The sequence below is a fragment of the Notolepis coatsorum genome, assembly GCF_963971535.1.
Source record: "Notolepis coatsorum genome assembly, chromosome: 6".
Lineage (NCBI taxonomy): Eukaryota > Metazoa > Chordata > Actinopteri > Aulopiformes > Paralepididae > Notolepis > Notolepis coatsorum.
The window spans coordinates 47,887,236-47,908,927 of NC_140170.1; the positions used below are offsets into that span (position 1 = coordinate 47,887,236).

Genomic DNA, 21,692 nt, shown 5'->3' on the forward strand with positions numbered 1-21,692 from the left:
CGTGGCGATACTGTATCGATACAGGGACACCAAGTATTGATATTTAATTATTCATCTTTTTTTTTTTGTATAAGGAAGTTGCATTGTTCATTTCAATACCTGTAATAGTACAGTAGTCCACACACACACACACACACACACACACACACACACACACACACACACACACACACACACACACACACACACACACACACACACACACATGTGCATTCAGTTAAGTTGGAATATGACTGTAATACAAACAGTTCAGTTTGTCAGGTACATGCAACACAGATTACAGTGTACATCTGTTTGAGAAAATACCATGTTCTGCAATAAAAATGATTGAAGTGAGATGAACAGACTGAACTTTATTTTATTAGATAAAACATGTTGACAGTTTTACTTTGCAGTTGAAAAAGGTAATAAATTAAATTAGAAAAAAATATATATATCGCAATATTAATATCGCAATACTCAGCGTATCGCGATATATCGTATCGTGACGCAAGTATCGCGATAGTATTGTATCGTGAGGTCTCTGGCGATTCCCACCCCTAATATTATATCTTTTTTGTTTTTTGATCCACTTTTTCTCCCATTTTCTATATTTTTCTCCCATCCCAATTTCGTCTCGTCCAATTCTACCCTCCCCTGTCACGAACGCTGTTTCTTGCCTCCCACAAGCCGGCTGCAATGTGGACTAAGTCATACATAGCACAAGTCCCCTCCGGTACTTGAGGTAACAGCAGTCGCATCTTTTTCACCTGCGCAGCTCGATCTCTCAGTGGCGAGGAGTAACGCGTGGGAGGCTCACGCTGCCCCCGACACTTCCTGATTCTACTGCGCAGGCGCACCAACCGACCTGTAGGAGTTGTTGTCCACAACGCCCGATCCCCACCCTTCAGTTTCCCTCCCCGTAATACGGCCAATGTGTATTACTGCGGACGACCAGCTAAACTGAAAACAATGTGGAGAGCTGGATTCGAACACGCGAACCCAGCGTCTCCACATTGGTGGCGAGTGCCTTGCCCACTACACCACCTAGCCGCCCTCCCCTAATATTATATCTATGGGTCTAAACGCCGTCGACTGTCAGTGAGTTGTTTCCAGTCAACATGCCCAAAACAGATAGTTTTTTCATCCGTACATTTCCGTTTTATACCATTTTGAATAGAGTATGGTTTGGGTGCTTTTCTGTAATTCCAGGAAAAAGACGGGAAAATGACATTTTAGTGTAATCCAGTCATCACGTTGTAATTTTTCGGCTGATTATCTAATCATCCTGAAATCAACGCTAGATTATCATTATTATATCTCGTCGTGCATACATGAAATGGCCATCGTAGCGGGGCGCTTGCCCCCCACCGCTGTCAACGGTAATAAGCACATACACCTACGCACACAGATAGCTTTGATCGCGGTAGAAATAAATATCAGATCAACGCAAGGTTTCATATAGTGTTCTTACCTTGTCTCTGATGTAATGCAAAAAAAACTATCCAATTATCTGATCGCCATTCCAGTTATCCACAGCGATCCTGTCCCTGACATTACCGCGCGTTACACATGGACGGGCGGGCTGGGTTAGTGTTCCATGCCATCGTTGTAAAGGCCTGCCTCGCCTGAGTATTTAAACCCCGCCCCCACGGCTCAGATCGGCTCATAAAACACACCAATCCATTTTCAATGGGATGCAATAGCTCCGCAAGGCAGTAGAGGGCGGTGTTGACCGCCTGCCAGCGCAGACACATTCACCAGGGTATACAGAGGCTGCAGACATGAATTATGAATAGATATAGCGAATAAACGAAATGACTCGTTTTTGGCGATATTCGCATGGCGGGCATATACTCGTTTTTGGCAATTATTGTATTAAGTCACGATACGATAGTATTGCGATTAAAAATATATTGCGATATGCTGAGTATTGCGATGTTAACACTTTAATCGCCGATGCCGTGTTTAGACGTCATTCCTAGCCATGCTCATTCTGCCGAAGACGCCGTAACTCGTCTTTGATGTCAATATTTAAAAAATCTGTGATCGAAATCATATTTCTCCTCCGGGGACCTGAGATGTACAGCTGAGCTCCACTAAATTCTCTAGCGGTTCAAGAGCGCCATCTGCTGGCCGATCGGCAGATCGCCAACAGGAAGTGACTCGTCAAACAGGAAGTGCTCATCCATATATCGTCCGGGCACTCGCGATCATTAGCAGGACTCTATCTCAACACACTGGATAATCAATCGCTCGCCCTAACTCAATAAACAACGTTATTTGGACGTATATAGTATTATACAACCTGGAAATGGTTCATCAGGATCAACATCCCATAATCGAAAACTGTCTACTCCACGCTGATCGTCCAACGGCGCGAGGAAGATACAGTGAGTTTCAACGTTATTTTCTAACGTATTCTATACTAACTGATCTGATGATCATATGACCCACACTAGATGAATGGTATAACGTTGCCCACGGAATTATAAATGCCCCCTCGCCCATCCGGTCAATATCAGATGATACGTAGTAACTTCTAGAAGTACCTCCAGTTGAAATTTTTCATCTGGCAACGATCATGATGAATGATCATCAATATAATGCATTTGGAGCTATAAATCAAGTTCTGGAGAAAGCTGCAGAAAACGATAAAAACATACTTATACTTTAGACCATATTTTAGTATGAATATGTGAATGAAAAAGTATATCGTTGCTACACCCTGAACAATGGATATAGGACATTGAATGGGCCATAATAATGGCAATTTAGCAATAGAATTAAAAAAGTTATAGCCCTGAAAAGAAGGGGAACTTCTCCATAGACAAATAGAGCTGGCTAGGGATGGTAAATTATGAATTTGAACCATGGCGATCAAAGTGTTAATATTGCGATATATTGCGATTTATTATCTTTTTTTCAACTGCAAAGTAAAACTGTCAACATGTTTTATCTAATAAAATAAAGTTTTCAGTCTGTTCATCTCACTTCAATCATTTTTATTGCAGCAAATGGGATTGTCTCAAGCAGACATATGTCAACACTGTAATCTGTGTTGCATGTACCTGACAAACTGAACAGTTTGTATTAGTCATATTCCAACTTAACTGAATGCACACGTGTGTGTGTGTGTGTGTGTGTGGACTACTGTACTATTACAGGTATTGAAATGAACAATGCAACTACCTTATACAAATTCTTTTGAAAGAATTTTATAAAAAATTATTTGCATAATAAAATATCGATACTTGCCGTCCTTGTATCGATACAGTATCGCCAAGCAAAGTATTGCGATATTATACTGCATTGGTTCTCAAACTTTTTTATACCACGACCCCATTTTATTTAGGAATTGTTTTGGCGACCCCACACTTAATGTATTGCGTAATTTCAATGTGGAAATAAGGAATATCAAAATAAAAGCACACGTTGTTTTGAAAATGAAATTACAACACTATGTTATCAATGAAATGAATGAATATTATCAACAAAAGCAATGGAATTGTTTCTGTATACACATTTATAAAACAAGGCATATTTAGCCAAAATATGTTGCCAGAACATGAAAAGAAAATGCGCTCACTTGTGCTTTGGCAGAGATCCGCTTCTACTCTGAAAATCCGCCCTGACAGAGGTATGTTGATGCGAAGGGGACACGCTTTCTCAGCGCAGCATTACACAACACTGGGTTCTCGTTCCGGACTGATATCCAGAACTTTGTGAGGGCCTGTCCAGTGAACTTGACTTTCAGTAGCTCGTCACACGAAAGATCATTGAGCGCCTCCTGCATTCTGTTCCTATCAAGCTGAGTAAATACCCCCAAATCTCCGCTGATTATCCTGGAGTGCCACTAACAGAGTTTCCAGCTCATTATCAGCACATTTCTCTGCCAATGTGTTGTTTTTGTCTGCAAGGAAAATCCACGCTTCTTCTCAGAGTTAACAAAGGCGAATACTCTGCCACCTCACTTCAGTGTGGTATAGCAGCTGGTTGTGCATAGAGCCCATTTCATCGCGGTCAACCAGCAACGCTTCTGACAACAAACCTATCCATTGCGAGTTCAGGTTACACACAAAAGACCAGACCCCCCTCCCGCGATTATAAATGTGCAGGGTGTAGTGAGATGTGTATTGGAATACGTGTGTCGGCCTCCATTGATGAAGATGCGAGACATGGCAAATACACACAGCTGCCGGGTGGAAAACTCTATCTGAATTCTTTTTGTTGCCAATGCGCGACCCCACCACTAATACACACATACATACAGTACTTTGGTTGTATTGAGTACAATAATATTCCTGCAATAGATGGAAACTAGTCTTCTGAGGGTCCCTGGTCTATAGTTACTGATGCTCTCTCCTGAACCTAAATGGATTGTACACTCAACCTCCCATGCAATTTTTTTTTATCACTATCAATCTATTTGAACTACATTAGAATGCCCAGTGACTGGTCTAAATGTTTGTAGTTGTACATAATGTTCAAATGCAGTGGATCTCTGCCCGTTACAGACGCATGTGATGACGAAAGAAGACTACTTGCATTATTTATTGACACCTGCTACTTCAGTCTATTGAATGTATTCTATTATTATTCTTTTAATTTTTTTATTTACAATCATGAAGTCTGAACAATCATAGCCTATATAAATTAAATGCAGCAATAGGCTGTAATGTTTGATTCCTCTAAACAAATAATCATGCCATAATATTATTTAAATCATTGTGTTCATGAGGATACAGTCAAATAAACCAAACTATAATTGCATTGGTATGATGAAGCAGGAGTGCGGCCAAGTAGCCTACGGGATGGAGTTCAGGGCGCTTAGGGCCCCCAACCAATCGGAAGGCTTTTTGACAGATGGATACAAAATAAATCTCAGTATGACTGCCGAGTTAGTAGTGGAATTATTCAATCATGACCTTCTTAGTTATTTAATTGGTTGTAGGGAGGTCAGCCAGCCACCCTCGAAATGTCAATCATCATTTCAACCAACCAGAGGGCCCCTCCTAATGGCATCATTATTTGTAAGTGTTGAAATGGCTGTTACCCTTCCAGTATGGAAATATAATGTAAGGTCAAATGGAAGGGTCCTCAAATTATTTATTTTCCTAATAGGGCCCCCAAAAGTTTAGGGATAGCTCTGCCTGGCAGGAACTGTAAGCTCACAGATACAAATGTGTTAAATGTGGCCCATAATTTTGTCAGTGTAGCTCACATTTGTGAAAGAGCAGAGTTGAGCTTCCGTGTGGTTGAATAGAACACCAGGCCCTGAATATCAAGCAGCTCACCAGACACTAGCTGTTGGCTTGTCTTTGACACCAAGCTCTGGCAGACGAGCACAGTCTTATTGTTTCCGGATTGTAGCTTTTCAGAGTAAACATTTTTATGCAAAATAAATATATTCAATAGCAGCTCTATGTGGCTTTCAGTCAGCCCCCACACACACTCACACTCCTCTATCTCCTCTGATGGCAAACTTCATTGAGCTGCTGTAGCGGAAAAGTAAAGATCCATTGTGTCTGTGTAGTTCCGTTTTAGACATGTTGAATTAAATCATTTTTATGCTAAATTAGTTTTTTTCAATAGCGGCTCGACTACTGCTTTGTCAGGCCCCCCCCCCCCCCCCCCCCTCTCATATAGACATGTTATGTGGACACCAACCCGTTATAGAAAAGCAAGAGACTCATTGTTTTCAAATAGTTGCTTTTAGACGTGTTTGGAGCAAAAGTCTTTTATGCTGAATTAGTTTCTTCAATAGCAGCCCCCATGCGGCTTTCAAACTGCCTCGCTCGCCCTTTCTCTCATGAATATCAACGTCACATGCTGCCGGACATGTTTTGTTGACATCAAACCGTCGCCATAGCAACCCAGCAGGGGCCACTGGGTTTGTGTATACAACCAGTGTGTCCGTGACGGGCCGATGCACAGCGTTTATTAAAACAGGGTTTTATCATATTTGTTTTAATAGCTAACCTGCCTCCAAGTACATTAATTTCACCCTCGTCTGCCTCCACCTTTGAAGAAAGGTCCCGCTGTCGGACTGCGTGTTTGTTTTGGACTGAGATCTGTTTAGATCTGTAGAGTAGACTCTGGATAACGTGACATTGAACAGCCGCACAGCTAGTTTCCATTGTCACAGCGGAGTGTTGGCACTGATATGGTGCTTTATCATGTGAATAGGAGGAGGGAAGGTGTACTTACAGAAGCAACGTCTTGCAAAGTGGATTGGAAAAGGATTACAGTATACAGTACAGTAGTGCCAGTTACACAGCTAGTTAACAAGTAAAGGTACAATCTGTAATGCAGTCAAAACTAGGGATGTCCGATATAACAGCCGATATTGGCATAAAAATGTGATATCGGAAAATATCTGTATCTGTTTTCAAATCTATTTTTATTTTATTTACATTTATTTAACCTTTATTTACCCAGGCAAGTAAGAACAAATTATTATTTTATTTATTGTCAAAGTATGCATAATGTTGTGTTAATTACACGGCAAGAGATATGTAATGTTAATTACCTGAAATTATTAAGCTTTTGGGGGGGGGGGAACCCTGCATATATCGGTATCGGTTGATATCGGTATCGGAAATTAAGAGTTGGACTATATCGGTATCGGTAAAAAAGCCAATATTGAACATCCCTAGTCAAAACCCCTTGTTTTGACCCCTTGATTAAAAAATTTGACGAAAGTGCACTTTTTTTGTACTGACCAAATTTTTGACTCGACAGATCAACAATATAAGGATCCTGTTCTAACAGTGTCATGTCTCTTGTGCTTTAATAGTGTCATGCATGTCTCTTGTCCCCTGTTTTGTCTTGGATGTGTATAAGTGCAACTGTTTGCCGTATTCATGCCTTAAATTGCCCCTTGCGGGACTAATAACGTTTTTTGAATTTAATTGAATTTAATTGTTTTGGTCTTCCGTGTGGGTTGGAGTTTAGTATACTGTAGTAGTAGTGCACTGGTGATTTCTCCAGACCTCTCTTGGTAGAGCCTGCAGTGTGGCCAGCAGTAGCAACCCCTATACCCACTGACTTCCAACCCAAACATCAGACAACTCGTAAACTTAGCACAATACCATGTTATAGGGCTAAGCCCAAATGTTCGAACGTTCGAACCTTCGTTCGTTACGTTGGCATTTGAATTCTAAATAAAAATTCATTTTTTTTATTTTTTATAAAAAAAAATTATAAAAAAAACTTTAAATATTTTTTTTCTATTAATTCTGTTTAAACCAATGGGGTTTTTCTTCACAGTTGCAGATAAAGACTAGGCTACACTAATATTATAGTATTAAAAGAAACTGAGTTATATTCATTAAAGAAAGTTGATTTAATTGATTTACCGTAGTTGGGCTGGGGCTTCTCCCTGGGCTGGGTCTGGTGCTGGAAAGTTGATTTAATAAAAATGAAAATACTCATTTAATCAGATGAATCACTTTATTCAAATTGAGGATTTAGTTTGAGGATAATTTGAATACATTTTTTATTATTAAAAACGAAGGTTCAAACATTCGTTCGAAAAACCCTGACGAAGTTCGAACCCCAAAAACAAGCTTCGGGGGACAGATTTACCATGTTCTCACCTTTTCCCTAGAGGGGTTGCTGTTTGACGACGTTACAGATTATACCTTTACGTTTGATGAGAGACCAGTTTAAAGTCCATTTTTATATTTGATTAGTTCTCCTACTTATTCAGGGAACTCGTAAAGTATGGAAGTAGCATAGAGTCGGCAGGGGCGGAATACAATGAAATGAAACCACAGTAAAGAACATTGAAAGAAAGAAAGGAAAGAGAAAAATTCAAAATAAATCCCCCTCAATCAGGAAAAGGGAAACCGCCTTTGGGACTGTGTGTGAGATACAGAGTTACCATAACCTCCTCTTTGCATATTCAAACATCAAGGTCTTCAGAGTTGCAACATTGACAATCTAATTGTCTGTTCCAGCTCCCGTGTTGTTGTTTTTAGTTTCCTCTGCGGGCGTGGTGCCACCCACCACATTGAGATGTCTTTGTCGTCCACTCGGCATCATCGCTGTAGTCCCGTCAGGAGTCAACACTAAGTGGTCTCCATGTCTCTGAGGAACAGATCCACTTACAGTGGGAAGATACTGCAGAGAAGGGGGGGGGGGGGGTAAGTGGAGGAGTAGGAGGATACTGTTAAGGGGAGGAGGTATTAGAGAGACAGAGGTAAGAGGGAGAGGGGTAGGAGGGTACTGTTAAGGGGAGGAGGTATTAGAGAGACAGGGGTAAGAGGGATAGGGGTAGGAGGGTACTGCCATAGGCAGGAGTTACTAGAGACGGGTAAGAGGGAGAGGGGTAGTAGGATACTGTTATAGGCAGGAGGTATTAGGGAGACATGGGGGAGAGGGGTAGGAGGGAACTTTAATAGGCAGGAGGTATTACGGAGACTGGGTAAGCGGGAGAGGGGTAGTAGGATACTGTCATAGGGAGGAGGTATTGGAGAGATGTACCGATACGGGTATCGTATATTAGACCAATACCAAGTCTAAAATGGTGTATTGGAGAATTTACACTGACACATGACAAAGAAAAATGAGGAGAGCGTTCTGCCAATCAGCTGGCCCCAGTGTTCACCACTATATTCAACCGATCCCTGGCCGAGTCTGTGGTCCCTGCCTGCTTCAAGGTGTCTACTATAATCCCTGTGCCAAAAAACTCCTCCCCATCTGGCCTAAATTACTACAGGCCGGTGGCACTCACCTCTGTGGTTATGAAATGCTTTGAGAGGCTGGTCAAGGATTACATCTGTGCCTCCCTCCCCAGTAACATGGACCCTTTGCAGTTTGCATACAGGTCAAACTGGTCCACTGACAACGCGGTCTCCCAGGTACTGCACAACACCCTTTCTCACCTAGACAGCCAGAAGGGGGGTTATGTGAGATTGCTGTTCATTGACTATAGTTTTCAACACCATAGTCCCCACCAGACTGGTTGACAAGCTGATCGATCTGGGTCTGAACTCTGCCCTGAGCGCCTGGATCCTGGACATTCTGACCGACAGGACCCAGGCGGTCAGGGTGGGTGGACACACCTCCAACTCAATCACCCTGAGCATCGGGTCCCCCCAGGGCTGTGTTCTCAGCCCCCTGCTGTATTCACTGTACACACATGACTGTGTGGCCAGATTCAGCTCCAACTCCATAGTGAAGTTTGCGGACGACACAGTGGTGGTGGGTCTGATCTCTAACAATGACGAGAAGGCCTACCGGGAGGATGTTGATGAACTGGCACGCTGGTGCCGGGATAACAGCCTACTCCTGAACATTGGTAAAACCAAGGAGCTGATCGTGGATTTTAGGAGAATACAGCAGGGGACACACAAGCCACTGTGGATAAATGGGGCTATCATAGACGGGTTGAGCAGTTTTTTTTTTAAACTTTGACCAGTCAGCTGGTCCTTTTTAGCGTTTATCGCTTTTTCTGGTCAAGCATGACCGACAGAAACAGGTTGAATAGGATATAGATCGGGGGAAAGACACTCTGAGAAAATACGGCGAGTCCAGGAGTCTAACTCGTGTACCCCAGATCCGTGACGCGCACGGTTGTCCCCGACGCCGAAATAGCGCCGAGATACGCGGTGAGCTACTGGAGCTCCCCTGGGTTGAGCAGTTTTAAGTACCTGGGAGTCCACATCACAGAGGACCTATCATGGTCAACTCACATAGACACTGGTAAAAAAGGCGAAACAGCGCCTCTACCAACTGAGACAATTAAGGAAGTTCAGAGTATCAGGGAAGATACTCCACTCCTTCTATTCCGGGGCATTCTGACTGGGAACATCACTGCCTGGTTTGGAAACAGCACGGCCCAGGATAGGAAGGCCCTACAGAGTGGTGCGCTCAGCAGAATGGACTACGGGTATTGCACTACCACCCCTGCAGGACTTATACAATAGGAGGTGCAAATCCAGAGCCTGCAGAATAATGAAGGACCCTCACCACCCCAACAACAGCCTGTTCAAGCTGCCTCCGTATACACGCAACAAGAACAGAGCGACTAAGGCTCAGCTTCTTCCCTCAGGCCATCAGAACAATGAACACAGATCTCTCCACACACAACACAAGCACACATAAACACACACATACACACACACAACACAACATTCTGCACTCACACACACTAACGCACCACACAAGAAAAGGACACTTTAAAGGAAGGAAAAAGGACACTTTAAGAAAATAACTTGTTGTGATAGTAGCATAGTATAGTTAGTAACAGCAAGTATAGCATAGGGACATAGAAGAAAAACTGCACATTGTATACTGTAGGAGTGTACATAGGATCCAGTGCCTTTTTAAAGGGGAACTATTTTACTATTTCTTTCACTATTTGGGCACTTTTACACAATTCCTGTGAGTCTATGGAACACCTCTGTAATTTCTTTATTTTTTTATTGATTGTTTTGTATTTTGTATTTTTTTTGTCTTTTTCCCCCTCCATTTTCCTCCGAAAACGTTGTTTATATATTAAAAATGTAACCCTTAACCTTAATCTAATCCCTTGTAGACCCCACGCCTGACCCTAACATCAATCAAATAGAGACTCGACCATCAAACAGGTGGGAGAGTGAGAGAGAAAAACCAACGGAGTGAGTGAGGAAGAGGTAGATGCTGTATGTCTCTTTACTCAACAGCTCAACTATTACCCCCTCTCTCTCACTCTCTCGCTCTCTCTCTGTTTGAATGGTCTAAATGGGAGATGTCAGGCCCCCATATGGTCCATTCTGATTAATGATTGGCCGATAGCCTCATCCATCAGGGCTGCCTGTGTGTGTCTCTCCAGTGAGCTGTCAATCAGCTGTCACCGCAGGGTCTACAACAATAACTTAGTGTCCCGTCCCACGTCTTTCTCTCGCTTCTTTTCTTTAACTTTCCCCTCTTTTTCTCTCTCTACCCCCCTCCTCCTCCTCCTCATGTCGGCCCTCTGTTCTCTGTTCCTCTCTGTCTTGTCCTTCATTCTGTCTCTTTCTTATTGGGTCTCACTGTCCCTCTTTCTCTTCCCGCTCCACCTCTCCTTGCCTTTGGGACGTCCCGTGGGAGAGACACACCTGTGCTCTCTCTCTCTCTCTCTCTCTCTCTCTCTCTCTCTCTCTCTCTCTCTCTCTCTCTCTCCGTCTGACTCCTCTTCACTATCCTTAATGCTTGGTCACTTCTCTCTCTCACTCTCTCTCTCTCTCCGTCTGACTCCTCTTCATTATCCTTAATGCTTGGTCACTTCTCTCTCTCACTCTCTCTCTCACTCCGTCTGATTCCTCTTCACTATCCTTAATGCTTGGTCACTTCTCTCTCTCACTCTGTCTGACTCTTCTTCACTATCCTTAATTCTTGGGCACTCCTCTGGTAGTGTAACTGAGGGGTACAATTCCCTGACTGTATTAATAAGTATGGTATCATTAAACCACTACTGTCTTATGTACATTACTACTGGCCATACAGTACACAGGTATATCAGATGAACACTTCCCACAATGACACGGTTCCACACAAAACTGGGTTATAATAATATTTATTAGCAGCAATGATAGTATATAACAATACTTTACGTAGGGTCGCGCTTATAAGGCGAAGAATGTGCGTGAGTAAATCAATAACGTAAGTCCATTATCATATTACGCAGGAGATAATGAATACCACCTGTATCTTAGGAATTATATCTATGGTACACTAGTAAGGCAGCGGGAGGTACTGGTAGGGTCCCTCCGGTTGTAGGCCAGCAAGGGGAGAGGATTTGTCGGTAGCAAAGTCTGGATCAACGGGGACTCAATAAGCTCCTGCTACGGGAGACGGTACATTACTCCCTTGATCGGCAGACGAAAGCAGCAGCTATTCTCCGGTATGCAGCTCCGCATTGAAGAAAGCTAGCCAGCCTCGGGCGTCTTAGAGGCGGGCTCGACGATGCTCCTCACAGGGTAAATCCCACACAGTTGTGGGTGTAGACGATTCTCCGCTCCATCAGATACAGGACCAAAGCAAATATAATCCAGCCGAAAAGGGCTATGTAGTCGTCGGGTAGGTTATCCAGTGTACATGTCCACACGGTCCTCGTCTAGGGCTCCTCGGGTGAAGGCGCCAGGTTAAGCTGCCCAGCCTGGATAAGCACACTAGCTGGTACGAGGAAACGTTGGTGATGCTGGTCACTGTAGAACGGTAGCCGCACGATACACTATACATAAATAGACTATTACTGAATTAATAGAATAGGTCGAACTCGACGGTACAGCGTTAAACTCTGATACTTCAGTTATCAATTCGCACGCGGTCTCAATGCTCTATTTGGGGCCAAACGGGCCCTACTTCACCGCACGTTGTATCGTGGGTGAGGCTTCACTTGGGTAACTCGAACTACTTCTGTATTCATCTGCGCCATATTTATACGTTAGGTGAACAAACTAGTACCAGCCTTATTCCTGTCTCGTATTCTTGCGCAGAGCCGTTCATGTGCAGGCATGTCTTTGGCGGTGACTTTGAACTAGGCCTTGGGGGTATGGCAGTGGCGCCTAGGGGACCGCTGTCCAATAGGAGAACGAAATATTATGGTCTGTACTAGGTTAAAGGGATATTCCGTGTATATGTACAAAGAATACACAAGGGATATCAAACGATATACAAATACTATGCAATATATATCAAGTAGTAAATATATATATTCGGTTTAATCTGATCCTTCGTAACAGCCGCCTCCTAATTAGTCCCACCTAATTAGATAAGCAGAGACAGATTAACCGCACTGTCCACTACTCAATGTCCGTTGTGAGGAGTAGGGCAATTCACAAAGTCAGTGGGTCATGGTCGTCATTAGGAGAGTCGGGGAGCCTTGGCAACTCTATCAGCCTCGCCACGGGTCGGGTGTATGTCCGCCTCTGGCCGAGCACTTCTGCCGCTCTGACCTTTCCGTCGGCACCAGTGATCACTTTGCTTACGCGGCCGGCCGGTCACGCAGCTCGGGGTAGTGACTGGTCTATGATCATGACGACTGGACGGGATGAAGGGGGGCTTAGGAGGAAGCGGGCCTGAGACTGCTTTGATCTGTGCTTGGCTGTGCCTCCTCCTCCTCCGTCTGTTTCTCTTGTTTGCTCTGTACCCCGTCTGAGGGGGGGCCGGTTCCGGCCGCCCCGTCAAGGAGTCGCTTGGGGTGCTGGGTTCGAGGTCAGCTATGTCTAGAGCGCAGCTGAGGGGGGTGGAGTTCCGAACTCCCTCTTGTGCCCACGGTTCTCTCACAGGCCTCTCGCTTAATGTCAATAGCCTCTCAACGGGCTGTACGAGGGAGTGGCCGGTGTCGCTCGCCTTTGTGTGTAGGCAGCGTGTAGACGTGGGTTGACTGTCAAGTCCGTAGAGGGGGCCCTGGAGCGTCCACCCCAGTCGGGTCTGAACCGCGACTGGGCATCCTTTGGGTCCGATGTGGGCCGCCTCAATTGGGAGAATGAGGTCCGCGTGGTCGGAGCCGATGAGCAGGGTCGGTGTGGCGCCGTCGATAAGCGGTATAGGTAGTTGACGTAGGTGCACATACTTGGCCATCAGCTGTGGGATGGGGTAGGTGTACTGTGATAGGCCTATGTCGTGGCTGGTGAAGACGTTGGTTATACTATACTGCTTCTCGGGCTGGTCCACCGCTGCTATCTTGAAGGAGACCTTCTCACCTTTTATGGTCTTCTGGTCCCTTCTGATGGTGCGTATTGTCATGGTACCTTTGGCACCCCGCAGGCCCAACTGGGCTGCTGCGGAAGCGAGGAGGAGAGTCTTTTCAGACCCGTCGTCCAGGACGGCGTAAGTGTCCAGGACCTTGTCCTCGTAGCTCAGGAGCACTCTGACCACTTTGATGAGCACTCGGGGGGTCCCGCTATGCTGGTCAATGTGGAGCACTCCTGTTGGTCGGTTGCTTTGGATCGTCTGGGGTGGTGCCGACTCGCGGTCGTCCGAGTAGCACCGTGACTCCCAGTGTCTGCTGTAGCAGTCGGTACAGTAGGGAGCGGTCTGGTGGATCTTTGGTACTGGTGCCACCGCCTCGGCCTGGTACATTACCGTGACGGGCCCACTCTGTTGTCCTGGCTGACGCTTGTTGATGTCATGCAGGACCTCCAAGTGGGTGCCGCCGCACCTGCCACACTTCTTCTTCAAGCGGCACTCAGCTGCCATGTGGCTGCGCGCGCAGCGGAAGCAGCGGCGGTGGTCCTTGATCCACTGACTCACCTCATCCGTGGTCAGCTTCCCGAAAGTGTCGCATTGATACAGCCGATGTTCTCCTTCACAGTACTGGCATTCAATCTTCCACTCCTCTTTTGTTGAGGGGGTGTTGTGGTTCTTGTGCTGCGGTACTGATTCGGCTTGGTGCATAACGGTCACCGACCGGCGGTTATCATTTAATCCCCGAGGTCCTGGTCTTGGGCTTGGTCCACTCCATACGAACGTGTCCAGTCGTAAGCTGCTGACCTCCCTGGCGAGGAACTCAGACAGGTCTAGGAGGGATGCCTCTGGGCCGTTGGGGTCACGGTGGTCTCTCTGCCGCCGAAAACGCTCTTGTCGGGCGGGAGGGAGCTTCTCTAATATCCTCTCTACATTAGAGTTAGCGTACAGTTCATAGATCCCTTTTTCCTTTTGGGACCCCAGCATCCCTACCAGGGACTGTACCTTGATAGAGAGGTCATCTAATGCTCTGTTGTCTCTGGCTGGGGGGAGACGGTCAATGTCTCTTATCTCTTGTATCACGTAGTCCCATATGCGTCCATAACGTTGGTCGAGGGCTACTAGAGCCGCGGTGTATGGGGTAGTAGAGTTGGAATATGCCAGCGCTATATTGTGCGCTCTGGGCACCTTCAGGTGCTTGAGTAGGATAGCATACTTGTACGTTTCATCCGGTACATCGGACATCATTGTCTCTAAGCACATTCGTAGCTCGGTGTACTGTGCTCGGTTCTCGTGTGTGAAGTCCGGGAACGTCGGTGTGCCAAGGTACGATGCCATGGATGGCTGGCACATCGGTGAGCGTTGGGGGAGAGGCCTCCTGGGCGAGTCTCCCTGTGCGTGTCGTCTTGGGCTGGTACTTGGTGGGTACCGAAGCCCGGGTACCCAGGTGCCGTTCCTCGGTGCTGGCGGTGCGTCAAACTCACCCGTGAGTTGAGTCGGGGGTTTGTAGCGCAGTGCCTCGGGGCTGACGTCTGGGCTGTACTGGACCTCCTGGTCCAGAGTACGTTGCTGCTGGTCGGGGCTGTACTGGGCCTCCTGGTCCAGAGTACGTTGCTGCTGGTCGGGGCTGTACTGGGCCTCCTGGTCCAGAGTACGTTGCTGCTGGTCGGCTTGACATTCCTCCTCTTCCTCCTCCTCTTCCTCTGCTAGGTCCTGGAGTCTTCTGTTCAGTCTCTCGGCGTGGTCCGGTTCTTCCCGGTTGCTGGGTCTCGTATGGACCGGCCGGGGAGGGGGTTCGGAGACGTGGACAGGATCCTCCTGTTGGCGGGGTCCCGGGTCGCTTGGTCGGGTAGGGGAATGTGCCCTAGACCCTTGTCGTGATGATCTCCGGGAGCTCCGTGCGGAGTGAGGGGGTGTCGCCATGGCAATCAATTTGTCCATCAGCTGCGCCTGCAGCCGGTCGCGCTCTGCCTCGCGCTGGGCATGGGCGGCTTCGCGCAATGCTTCGCGCTGGGCATTGGCGGCGTCGCGCTGCGCATTGGCGCTGGCATGGGCGGCGTCGCGCTGTGCATTGGCGGCGGCGTGCTGCGCCTCGGCGCGGCTTCTTTCAATGTTCTCTTCTGTCTGAAGGCGTCTGGTCTCCAGTCTTATGCGGTCGTCTTCACTCCTTTGTTGCGCCTGGAAGCGCTCTCGCTCGGTTGCAGAATGTTCGCGTTCACTGAGGGCTTGCGCTTGGAGTTGCGCGTGAAGGCGCTCTCGTTCGTCTGCAGCTTGTTCGCGCTCGCTCGTCTGTTGCGCTTGGAGTCGATCGCGTTCACCCTGAAGTCGATCGCGTTCGGTGGAGGCTGCCAGGGTGGTGATGAGTGCCTGCGCCAGCATCTTGTCCGCTTCGCTGGGGGAAGACACAGGCGGAGGTGATCGGCTTCTGGCAGTGCTCGTTGGAGATCCGTTCTCCTGCCGCGCTCCGAGGAGGTCCATCTCCTGGGTGTGCGTCTCTTCTGGTAGTGGGTCGGGTTCCGTCCCTGGAGGGCTTTCTTTATCCTGGAGCTCTCCGGGGACTACCTCGTTGGCGTCGGCGGGGGGTAAAGTCATGTCAGGTCCCTCCTGGTCCCCCCCGTGAGCTTGGTCAGTTACGTTAGAACCCACTAGGGTCTCTACTGGCGGGGTCGCCTGGTCGGTAGGGTTTGACATACTTTTACTATCCGCTTTATTTATTTTATCCGTACTTAACTTCTTTATAAAGCTAGGTAGTAGACTGTCAGCGTAGTCCTCTAGGGAAAGAGGTGGCTGCTGTCTGCGCTGCGGGCGATCTAGTTTAGGAGAACCGTTTGTGGAGTGTTCATCATCGGCCATGTTAATATTAATATTATATTAATATTACGCTAATTACCCTCCGGCTCGAAGGACCAATTGTAACTGAGGGGTACAATTCCCTGACTGTATTAATAAGTATGGTATCATTAAACCACTACTGTCTTATGTACATTACTACTGGCCATACAGTACACAGGTATATCAGATGAACACTTCCCACAATGACACGGTTCCACACAAAACTGGGTTATAATAATATTTATTAGCAGCAATGATAGTATATAACAATACTTTACGTAGGGTCGCGCTTATAAGGCGAAGAATGTGCGTGAGTAAATCAATAACGTAAGTCCATTATCATATTACGCAGGAGATAATGAATACCACCTGTATCTTAGGAATTATATCTATGGTACACTAGTAAGGCAGCGGGAGGTACTGGTAGGGTCCCTCCGGTTGTAGGCCAGCAAGGGGAGAGGATTTGTCGGTAGCAAAGTCTGGATCAACGGGGACTCAATAAGCATTGAAGAAAGCTAGCCAGCCTCGGGCGTCTTAGAGGCGGGCTCGACGATGCTCCTCACAGGGTAAATCCCACACAGTTGTGGGTGTAGACGATTCTCCGCTCCATCAAATACAGGACCAAAGCAAATATAATCCAGCCGAAAAGGGCTATGTAGTCGTCGGGTAGGTTATCCAGTGTACATGTCCACACGGTCCTCGTCTAGGGCTCCTCAGGTGAAGGCGCCAGGTTAAGCTGCCCAGCCTGGATAAGCACACTAGCTGGTACGAGGAAACGTTGGTGATGCTGGTCACTGTAGAACGGTAGCCGCACGATACACTATACATAAATAGACTATTACTGAATTAATAGAATAGGTCGAACTCGACGGTACAGCGTTAAACTCTGATACTTCAGTTATCAATTCGCACGCGGTCTCAATGCTCTATTTGGGGCCAAACGGGCCCTACTTCACCGCACGTTGTATCGTGGGTGAGGCTTCACTTGGGTAACTCTAACTACTTCTGTATTCACCTGCGCCATATTTATACGTTAGGTGAACAAACTAGTACCAGCCTTATTCCTGTCTTGTATTCTTGCGCAGAGCCGTTCATGTGCAGGCATGTCTTTGGCGGTGACTTTGAACTAGGCCTTGGGGGTATGGCAGTGGCGCCTAGGGGACCGCTGTCCAATAGGAGAACGAAATATTATGGTCTGTACTAGGTTAAAGGGATATTCTGTGTATATGTACAAAGAATACACAAGGGATATCAAACGATATACAAATACTATGCAATATATATCAAGTAGTAAATATATATATTCGGTTTAATCTGATCCTTCGTAACAGGTAGGATATATCCCATCTCTCTCCCCTCCATTCAAATTTTTTTTTGCAGCAATAAAAATGATTCGAGTGAGGTGAACAGACTGAAAAGGTAATGTCTTGTGAAATGACAATATTGTGACTAGTATTGTGATCATATCTGTCACAGTGGAGGGTTGTTGTCACTACAGGATACAATAGCCTCCTGGGAACCGAAGAAAATATATATATATTTTTTTTATTGGTCTTTTTCCCCCTCCTTTTTCCTCCGATTTTCTCCCATCCCAATGTTAGTCGTTATGCCAATTCCCAATCCCCTTCCTGGTCGCTGCGCACTTACCCCCCACAGTCGGTCTGGGAGAGTGGAGGCTATCACGTGCTTCCTCCGACACACGTCTAGCCAATCAACCGCTTCTTTTCACCTGGCAGCGCGGACTCTCACTGAGAGGGCGTAGCGTGTGGAAGGATCACACTACCCTAGGGCTGGGCGATATGGCCTAAATATGATATCACGATATTTTCTGACCTTTCGGCGATACACTATACGCATCACAATGTTTTTCTTTTTTTCCCCAAACAATTCATTATGAGGCTTACCAAGACAGTATTTGAGTTTGCAAGCTAACATTAAAGACAAAATAAAATACCCATGCATTTAGCATTTTTATATTATATATTAGATTTAGATTATTGGATTATTAGATTATATATTGCATATATTTAGCAATGAGATATTATATGATTTAGATATGAAATATGATGAATTGAAGATGGGGGACCCTGATGTAAACAAGACGAAAGTCTTTCTCTGGTCTGCATCCTCCAGTCCACTGTTGTTGTATTGAGCTGTGCTGTATGCGTCTATATTAATGCCAGCCCAAGAGTGCTTCCGCATTCGCCTGATTGGCCCCGGTAACGCAATCCAATGCGCATTTTCTTTTTTGCCACTCACACACGGATATGGAATACATATTATCCAAATGAGGACCAGATTCACCCATAACGCCATAACGTTATTTCGCTGTACATTGTAACGTTAACACAACGCAGCTGTCAACTGTACTTTACATATTATCCAAACGAGGACCAGATTCACTCATAACGCCATAACGTTATTATGTTATTTCGTGCGACTGTACATTGTAACGTTAACACAGCGCACCCTAACTGCTTGTGTATTCTAGCAGTGTTTTAGAGGTTATTTTGTACAGTACCTTTATCTGCACTGAAACATACATTTCTACAGTACATGCAGTTGTTGAGGTAGATAACCGTGATTATGTTTATTTATTTATCTATCTCTCTGTGAGCAAAACCTATTAATGTGTTGGCGGAATCGCGTCAATGTTTGTTATGAATAAAACGCCCGAAATAACATAATGTTACAAAGTACAGTTGACAGCTGGGCTGTGTTAACGTTACAATGTACAGTCGCGCGAACTAACGTTATGAATGCCCGAAATAACATAGCATTACAAAGTACAGTTGACAGCTGGGCTGTGTTAACGTTACAATGTACAGTCGCGCGAAATAACTTTATGAATGCCCGAAATAACATAACGTTACAAAGTACAGTTGACAGCTGGGCTGTGTTAACGTTACAATGGAAGCATGCGTTTGTGGGGCGTCAAAAAGAAAATGCGCATTGGTTACCGGCGAATGCGGAAGCACTCTTGCACTCTTGGGCCGGCATTAATATAGACGCGTACTGTATTGTACCCATTCTGCAATCTCTTAATAACGTTTTCATTCATTCAGACGGCAAACGGAATCATTTTGATTGACAGTTGAGTCTGCCAATTACGTCACACCGCTTGCACCCGCCCTGCTGTTCTTAGCACCAATCGGCAAGCGCGTATTAATTTGTTACTTCCGCTATATCCGCCATTGATTTTGACGAGAGCTCAAACAACAACAACGGTAGCGGTAGCTCCCCGCGGCCGACGTTTAGCTTTTAGCTCCGCAGGATGACTAAACGAGGCATAATGATTTTACTGCAACGAATGTTATAATAAAAGCCTTTCCATACATCTGTCTGATTGAAAACTTTATTAACAGACCGCAGAATGGGCACAACTGAGTCAGCACGGGCTGAGATATGAACGACTAATGCTTGCTATCTATCTAGGTCGACCTTGGACGTTGCTATGTAAATATCCTGATGTTATTGAACGTGTAACTATATATTGTTAATGCCACAAAACAAATGCCTTTGTTATCATAAGTAGTAACTTTGATGCAGTAGTGTGTGTGTGGGGGCGGCGCTGTTCAAAAGTTTGAACGTGTGGACCAGATTGACGCGACACAATCCTCTTGGGCAAAACATCACGATATCCACGATACGTTTAAAAAGTGTATCGTTAATTAACTGTACCCGATATTTATATAATATCGTCATATTGCCCAGCCCTACACTACCCCACTTAGATCCTATCCGCGCTTAGCAAGCGCCCCGACCGAACTGTAGGAGTCGCTATTTACAACGACCCGGACCCACCCCGCCAGCTTCTCCCACCCTCTAATACTGCCAATTGTATTAGTGTGAACGGCCAGCCAAGCTGGTGACAACCCCGGAGCTGTGAGCTGGATTCGAACAGGCGAATCCTAGCGTCTCCGGGGTTGGTGACGAACGCAATCTCCGCTACGCCACCTGACCGCCCAGAAAATAAGTTTCTTAAAGAAATCAGTTTTTTGTGATTTCCTACTTATTTAGGGTTAATAAAACATCTTACAATTTAGACTTTAAAAAAATTATTGTATTGTAGTGTAGTGGACACCAAGACCATCTTTGTGTAAAAAAAACTACCAAGAAATGGCTGTAGAATATTAAACCATGAATACATTCCCCTTCTTTAACAAATATAAAGAATTATGTCTTTTTGTAATAGCTTTTGACGAAAGACCTGAAAAGGAAGAACATGAAGGGAATAATAACTGAACATTGTGTCTCTTCACAGTATCTATTCAGGCTTATGCAGGTGAACTAGGATGCAATTCAATACAAATTGTTTGATGGATCCCCTTGAGTTCTTTGTTTGGGTGTTTATTTGAAAAGGTAACGGTAGAGCAAATCTATTCTTATTGTCATTTAATTATTTGGCAAACATAAACCAATCTTGTTTCTTCATTCTTCATTGTGCTTCATTTCTTCCTTTGCGTTTTCTATTTGAACAGTGAGACTCCTGGGAGCCTTTTCTCTGTTTGGTAATGCAGAGAAACATCTTGCATCTGGTACACCTCATGTACGTCTTGCCCTTGCAGCCCTGATTTCTGCATCTCTCTCTACATGCTTGGTATCCACCATCTCCGGCATGTGCCTGGCTCCTTGTCTGCGCACAGGCGGCTCTGGTTGGGGATCCTCATTTTGGTCGGTGGCTCTCATACCCCTTGTCACCGTCTTCCCTGCTGTCATCAAATTCTGGACATTCCATCAGCACTTCGGCCAGTTCCAATTTTTGAAGTCCAGGGCCCTCATTCATCAATGTGTGCGTAGAACATGTTCTATTTCCACACGTAAGCACGGAATGTAGAACCAGTGTACGCACAGGGAAGTCGGGATTCATCACACGTGCGTACGCAGGCTCTACGCACACCTGTCATGATGAATCCCACCTTGGCTCTGCGCCGAGGCTCGTGCACACTTTCACGTATTTGCATACCAGAAACGCCCCGATTAACCATATACGGTAATGGAATACACCCATGAAATGTGGAAAAATGGACTAAGCCGAGGGAAGCGTGTCATGAGACAGGCTGACAGACGTGTACACTTACGGTGATGTCGGATATGATATCTATTAACCATTGCTGCCTGGGCAGCGCAAACACTAATAAATACCGCGCTGGAATATGTCTGCCTTTTCCCGTGTTGTTTGATTAATACCCAGGGATTAAAGTTCTCCTCAATTTTATTCC

General features: G+C 45.7%; 1 protein-coding gene across 1 annotated transcript in view; it reads left to right on the forward strand.

The window, feature by feature from the left end:
- Window positions 1–21,692, forward strand: part of LOC311229465 (uncharacterized protein) — a gene marked incomplete at its 3' end in the record, with an annotated part of 202,182 nt that overhangs the window by 12,253 nt on the left and 168,237 nt on the right. The gene's annotated exons all lie outside the window — the stretch shown is intronic.